This window comes from Porites lutea, chromosome 3, assembly GCF_958299795.1.
Source record: "Porites lutea chromosome 3, jaPorLute2.1, whole genome shotgun sequence".
NCBI classification, from domain to species: domain Eukaryota; kingdom Metazoa; phylum Cnidaria; class Anthozoa; order Scleractinia; family Poritidae; genus Porites; species Porites lutea.
The window spans coordinates 11239341-11247223 of record NC_133203.1 but is presented as its reverse complement, the minus strand read 5'-3'; positions in this window follow the sequence as shown (position 1 = coordinate 11247223).

Genomic DNA, 7883 nt, shown 5'->3' with positions numbered 1-7883 from the left:
CAGAGCATGAACTAGTTCCTCTGCCTTCTCATTGGCCATTTTGTCGCCTAGTGTCTCGGCGGAACATTCGTCAGGGTCACATCACTTATTAGAGAGCGAACATTCGTCATTATGAGCGGGCACGTAAGACGTACAACACTCTTTAGGGTCACAAAACCCCTCAAAGTCACAACAGTCGTCGGAGTCACATTACTCGTAAGGATCACAACACTTGTCAAGGTCATATCAGCCGTTACAGTCACAACAGCGGTCAGCGGTCAGGCATGATGGCGGACGTGTCAAATGATGTCTTCAAATTTTGTTGAATTTTTCCTGATTTTTTGTCGAATTTTGTCGTTTTGTTTATTCTCGTTTTTGTGCCATATGAAAAGCCGGCGCTTACATCAGAGAAGCTAGAAGAGTTCCTTGAAGGAAGACTGCGCCTAATTAGTGACCTCACTGAGCAGCTTAAACAGGTGCTGGAGTCCATCTCCTCGTTAAATACCAAATATGATACCATCCTAGTGACCTTGTCGCAGCTAGGGAAGGACAAAACCGCCCTTGTGGAAGAAAATGCGAGCCTTAAAACTCAGGTTTGGGTATTACCAATAATTTAAAGCAAGCTAAAAAGTCTCTTAATGACTTAGACCAGTATACCAGAAGAGACTGCACTGAAATTCGTGGCATCCCTCTTCCTGAGGAACCCTCGGAGGAAGACACTAATGACATTGTAATTCAGCTGAGCGAGAAAATCGGTGTTCCAATGGAAAGAAACGATATCTCAACTAGCCATCGAATCCCAAGTGCAAAACACTTGATGGAACCTGCTATTATTGTCAAGTTTGTGGGGCATAAGGTGAGAGAAAATTTTTATCTCGCAAGGAAGAGGCTGAAGTCTGTCTCTACGGCTGATCTTCGATTCTCTGAGGCTAATAAGATCTACATCAATGAAAGTCTAACGCAGAAGAACAAGGAACTGTTTAACGACTGCTTGAAATTCAAGAAAGATCACAGTTACAAGTTCCTGTGGACTAATGCTGGAACGATTTTTCTTAGAAGAGATGCTGACTTCCCAGTGATACCTGTCTATTCTTCTGTGGATATTCCTCCTTTTTATGAGATAAGTGCAAACGAACCGGCCTGAATCGTGATAGGTGTTCTTGTGGAGTCTCTTCCCATGATAACTCCAGTTATCCATCCAGCCATACCTTATTTCCTCGGCTGGATGTAACTCGTTCCATTAACAAGATTAGTCATCTCACTTATTTTAGATATTGACCTCCATGTGCCTTCTGACACAAATTCTGATTATTTTACCACACATGACTTCCATTCGAATCAAGATATTATAAATTGTTTGTCTAGTAATTCACTCTCCTTTTTAAACTGCAATATGAGAAGCTTGCAGGCCAATTTTGATAACCTGGTTAATATGCTATCAGAATTGTACTTTCCTGTATCTGTAACAGGAGTAACTGAGACAAAGCTTAAGAATGACCGAGAAATTATGCTAAATATTAACATCACAGCTTACAGTTTCTTGTCCCAACCAAGCTATACCAATGCAGGAGATGTTGGCTTCTACATAAAGAATTAATAATCTTGGATACATTCATAGGTCGGATCTCTCAGCCTTAGGTCAAAATGATTATGAATCACTATGGATCGAAATTCAAAATGATACAGGGCACAACACCATTTGTGGGGTTTTCTATAGGCACCCCCATGGTAGTTTGGATAACTTCCTAAATCACCTTAACATGATAGCTGATAAGATTCAACGTCAAAAGAAATACTGTGTTTTGTAATTTTTCGCAACTTTCCTTGTCTACTAGCTTGATAAATGTTTACTGTATTGTTTGCTTATGTCGTTTTCCTTTTTTTGCTTGTTTTGTGGCTAGGGATTTGTGTAGAAGTAGATGTAGACAGAATTACTATCCTATCCCCCCTCTCCCGATTTTTTCCCTACCCACAATTCTGTCCTTAACACAAGTGACAGTTATTTGAAATCAGCGCGCGCCTAAAGCTGGTTTCGGTGCCGTTTAGCAGTTTAGTTTTATATATTGGTCACCCTGAGAAAAGTTTCCCGGAGAGCATCATGTAAAGCTCTGAGATGGGACAAAGTTATTACGATTCGCAGAGTTTACATCGTCCAATATCGTATTATATTCTCGTTTCATTTGGCTGAACGGATCAATCACCCTGATCCGGGCTGAGACAGAAAGGTACGATATTGTTCGCTTTTCTAAGGTGACCACTAAGTCTTTGGCCTCGGGAACAGGCTCTAAGGAGTCAAATGACTTAGGTGAGAGGAAAATTGCCGGTGAACTCTGACCCGGGCCAAGACTAGGCTGAGTTTTTCCGAGTTATTCGATGATATTTCGCTTATGTTAAACGTGAGAAGATTATCATGATTATGCGTGGTTGTGGATAGTCTTATCAGTGCCGCGAAAGTATGTGATTGTGTGATTTCTGCATGGTGTTGACAGGTATGCGATCGCGTGGTTGAACTGCGGTTTCGCCAAAATATTCTGTGCCAGCGATTAATATTGTTTCGTCGGTGTTTAGCTTAGTTGATTGTACCTTGAAAAAGCAACTCTCCACTCAGGAAAATTGGATCAAGGTCTCGTTTCAGCGGGCTCTAATGGCATTGCACCATAGGCCGGTTTTTGCAGATAAGAAGCTGATAATTTGTGCACTATGTTTCATTCAGTTTGTTGTCTATTCCATGCGGAATCCTGTTGTTTATCGGATCGCGAAAAAGGTAGTGTTTTGCCAAACTATTTAAGTTGTTATGTAAGCCTTAACAAGGCACTCTTTCGCTGCAGTTCACTCAACTTAAAATTTCGAGACTGAAATGACAGCGGTTTGAGACTTCGCGAAGTCAGTTTACTGAATAAATGTTCTGAAATTTGTGTCATTTTAAATTTGGACTCGTTGGAATGCTTCTAGGGACCACTATCTTACAGATAAACGCTTTTAATCGGCCTTTGAATGAGTTTTGTTGTTTTAAATTGCCAAGTAGTAGAATGAGTTGATATTTTTGCTAACCCGGTTTTCAAAAATCCAGGTATAAGTATATTGTTTGATTTAAATTATAAATTGTTTGACGGGAGCTTCGCTTTTAGCCCTGGCTAAATCTATATTACAAGGTTAGCCGTCACTAACAGCAGGTTTGGCAGCAAAGGTCTGGAATAAGGCGCTTAAAACTACGATTACCTCCAAAGGACCCACCCGCGAATATGAAACACAAGCTTAAAGCAGAAAGATCCTGATAGCAGCTGCACTGAAAAAGGCTCTTAACACGACCTGAAACATTAACTATTTTTAATTACATAGTTACTAATAAACCGTTCCCTTTTAAACGAGCTTGCTTTAGCAGAGCGAGACTCTAAAAATGCAGGCGTTTCCCTTTTTTTTGGTGTGTGGGACCTAGTTTGTAGGCCACGCGTTCCTAGCGGAGACCGTGGAAACTGGGGATAATAATCGTGACGACTTTCATCGTATGCAAATGAGTCTCGTGATGAGCATGCGGTTTATTCTCGGCGATGACTGAAATGACGCATGTAAGTTTGGCAATGATGTAATTTTTCCCGAATCGAGGCCCTTGATTTTTGTGTAATTACGCACGATATGCACGCGTATTAAAAAGTAAATACCCCTTAGGATGAGAAAATATTATAGCGGGGAAATCCTGTTTTATGGTGTATTAAGGTGTTACGTTTCTCAGAATATTGTCACAATTACTGGAACCCTACGGTTAAATAGATTCACTTTGTTGTATGTATTTAATGGATAGATTTTCGCAGTTGTTAAGATGTGAAGTCGTGTTGCACTTTATAAATACGTAAGATATATCCAGTATTTACTACTGGAAGCAACTTCAACCATTTGTCTAAGGGTTGATTTCCACTACCGCGTAATTTTTACGTACGTAAATTTACGTTCGCAAATAAAATAGAGGCAATGTATGAAAGGTCGCACGTGAGCGTAAAAGTAGAAACTCGCTCAACCTCACGTGTTATCTCAACACGTTATATCTTGCCCCTATTTTGTTTACGTGATTAAAATTTAAGTGCGTTAATGTGCGGAGTCAAAAACGCGTTAATGGAAATCTACCCTAACGTTACGTATGTGTCACGGATGTGTTTATACGGGTAACTTTGTACTTGACTATCACGCACTCTACTTGCAGCCCCGCTTGCAGCACATAGAAATCCCACATCGAGCTTTTCTGGAACGGGTTGGTCCACGAATTGAAAGCACTGATTACTTTGGAACAAGTGATTACTTCAGTGGTCGCAAAAAAGAATAATCTTAATGAGTAAAACTTCGAGGTTTACTGGGAAATCAGGATCGAGGATCGGTGATGGACAATCGGGGATCGCGGATCGGTTAAAAAAACTTGAAATAAAATAAAGAAATAAATCGTGGTGATGTGGGCCACAGACTGTAGATAAGTTTCACAGAACATAACCCCGTTCGCTCTACTAAACACTAAATTTAAGTAAACTACTCCGAGGTCTGACTGAGTCAGTGATTTTTTTTGACTTGAAAGTGAAATTTTCCTGGGAAATGAATCGCTTTATCCCCGTGATACTGTGATAAAATGCGTGCTGTGTACAGCCCTAAACATTGTACTCTTAGACTGTACGGAGATATTAAAAGTAGATGTTAAGCAGCGATGGAGAATGTAATTACTTTCACGCAATTTTGATACCTTATAAAACGCGCAACAACTTAAGCAGGAATATGCACGAACTGAATGAACTGTCTGTTGTATAAGGTTCTGCTAAACTTACAATTTTTCCTGTGCTAAACATATACTGTACCGAGCCGTAACTTGGTGCGCTACAAAGGAGCTATATATATTTATCCTCACAGAGTCATGGGCTCCTGATACTGATAAGAATCATAGTTCAATTTTTTTTGAGTATAAAATCCCCGAAAGAGTTCACACTGGAGCAATAGCAATAATATGTAGAGGAAGGTTTTTAAAGGTTTCACACCGGTTTGAAGCTAAGATGAGCGGTCTGTCTCTTCTTGCAACTTTTACGTTTTGAGTATTTACAGTATGGCATATAACACTCGTTTTGTATTCCCAAACGAAAAAGTAGTACAAAAGCACCGGCGCCTTTGACAACAAAACTTATCTTCAAGCAAGCGAGACTCAACGCTACTTAGAGCGTTCTTGTTATTACAGGCCAGAGGCGTTAGGCCCGTTATTTTAAGATCCAGATCTTTTAACAGCTGGATTATTTCAAGTACACAAATTCTTTTCTCCTCCTTTCTGTGTGCTTACTACACAAAGAGAGGGTCTGTTTATTTTGCGGCGCGAACAATAAGAAGAAAGAAGACGACGTGTCGTTTAATAGACGTGCAGGAAAAAGGATAATTATAAGATAGACATGGACCATTGACAATTTTTAAAGTTGTACAAAAGACGTGATATTCTGCTTCGAGTGACTGCAGATCCCTTAGCACAGGAGTGTTATGATCTGTTCTCCGAATTCCTGTACATTATAACACGTGCAACAAGGAGTCATTTCAAAAGTAGGTTGAGTTTGATCGTCCGGGTGAACGTAGTCCTGAGTAGGACTGTTGTTGTTGACAGTGACTGACGTTTCGACAACCTGTGCGGTAGTCACTTTCAGAGTCAAAGTGAGTTGTATCACGTCAGTTGATGGTGATACCATCAACTGACGTTGATGGTGATACCATCAGGTTGTCGAAACGTCAGTCACTGTCAACAACAACAGTCCTATTCAGGACTACGTTCACCCAGACGATCAAACTCAACCTACTTTTGAGATGCTTACTATGTTAACAATGAAATGATGCAAAGGTTGGACCATGTCACCTTACAAAGAGATGAAGTCAAAGCAGAATGTTTATTCAACAACACGCTATGGAGCGTACACTTCGGCGTCGTGGAATTAATTGTAAATGCGGAGGAATAGTAAGGTTTCAATTTATCAAATTATGGCATTTGTCAAGATATTCGGAAAAGGGCAACATCCAAGAGGCCTACTTGCCAAAAACTAGAATTTCGGGGCAATTTGTCTCTGAGATACCGTAAAATTCCGAAAATAAGCCCCTCCCTGTATAAGCCCCCCAAACCGGTAACGCAAAAAGCCCTCCGTTAAATCGCCCCTCCAAATATAAGCCCCCCAGGGGCTTGTACTTGGAAAATTGCCCTCAAATACAAAGTAAAACAAAGCAAAAACGGTAAATTTACTTCCAACTTTAAGGCTATCCCAATCGATTTTGAAACGCAAATTTCCCTCCGTAGATAAGCCCCTCCGAATATAAGCCCCTCCAAAAATAAGCCCCTCAAAAAGGGCCTTTGAAAAATATAAGCCCCAGGGCTTATTTTCGGAATTTTACGGTATTAGCCCAGTTATGCTCCGATGACTCCATACAAATCCTTCTAAATTTGACTTGGTTCAAACGTTTAGACCCAAGTCAAATATAAGTTTACTGGCGGTGAGTAACAAATCGAACGAAACAAACAGTAAAAAAGAATTTTCTATTTTTTTACACCAGGCTTCAAAAACAGCATAACAGTCTCACGTACTGATTAAAGGTATGGAAGGAATGGGTAAGGAGTATATTACGTTGAGCATGGAATTGGCTAAAACTCAATGTTACCAGTTCTAAATAAATGTTGGGTGTCTGTAAAACGCGGACCGGATACCTGCGGATGGCGGATGCGGATGGGAAAATGCGGATAGAAAAATGCGGATGGAAAAAAAAAAATGCGGATAGCAAAAAAAGTAAGAAGAAAAAAAGCGAGAAATGTGGATGGCAAAAAAAAAATAAAAAAATAAAAAAATAAAATAAACAAACAAACAATTAAGGAAAGAAATCTTTCTTTCAAGTAGCTGTCACATGGTTGGACCCTTCACTTACATACAGAACGTGATGCCAATAGTTGACACAGTTATTTTGTACCCTGTAATTCCTTTTATTAATGTCACAGAAATAAGGACGCTCCGTTCCTCCTCCTTAAATGCACACATACTTGGTGCACTTCTCCTTTGAGTGTTTAGCCTAAGGTTTGCAGGCAAGGTAAACAGCTCAAAAAATCGGCTAGCAAAGGTTCGCTTATTTTGCACTGGCCCCGTTTAATATTCTTCTCTTTACCAAATAAGGAGCCAATGGTCCCTGCAATCACGGGTCAGAATGCAGCATATTACCATACCAGCATCCTAAAGCGGTGTAATTCACGAAGCAGTCTGTCTTTACTTTCGGGAGTGATCGCTATTTTTTTTTAAACATTTACTTTATTAGGAATTTCATTGTTATCACGCTAAGAAGGGGAGGCATGATTTCTTTGCTCTCACTGGATACAGTGTACTCAACTTACAGAAAGAATATTCTCGGGGCAATCAAATCAAGACTTATTTGTTTGAGCGGCTCAAGACAGAAAAAATTGCGGTATCAACCAGAAAAAAAGCCGAACGTTCCGATTTGGCAGATGCCAATCAACTCCGCATGATCCGCCTATCATGTGGATTTATTTTTTACAAGTTCTACCCTTTGGGAATTTATAAGTGCACGAATAATGAGTTCGAATTTTTAAAATTGCAAAATATACAGCACATTGAAAAGAAAAAAACAGACTTCTTGATCAATCGCAACAATTATTTCCCAAAACGTGTAAAAATAATCTGCGAAATTGAACTCCCGCAAAAAAGTGTCGCTTGGAAACGCATTTCTTTCTGTTTCATTTGTTTTTGTTTCGAATTTTTCTGCTAGCAAAATAGTTTCGAAAACATATCCTCAGTTAGTTTTTAGAACATCTGTATCGAGCAATTTAAAACTCGTTTTTAAAAGCGTGAAGAGCAGAATTCGGAATCGAAAATAATTTATATAATATTCGAATTATTTGGCCCGCTCCA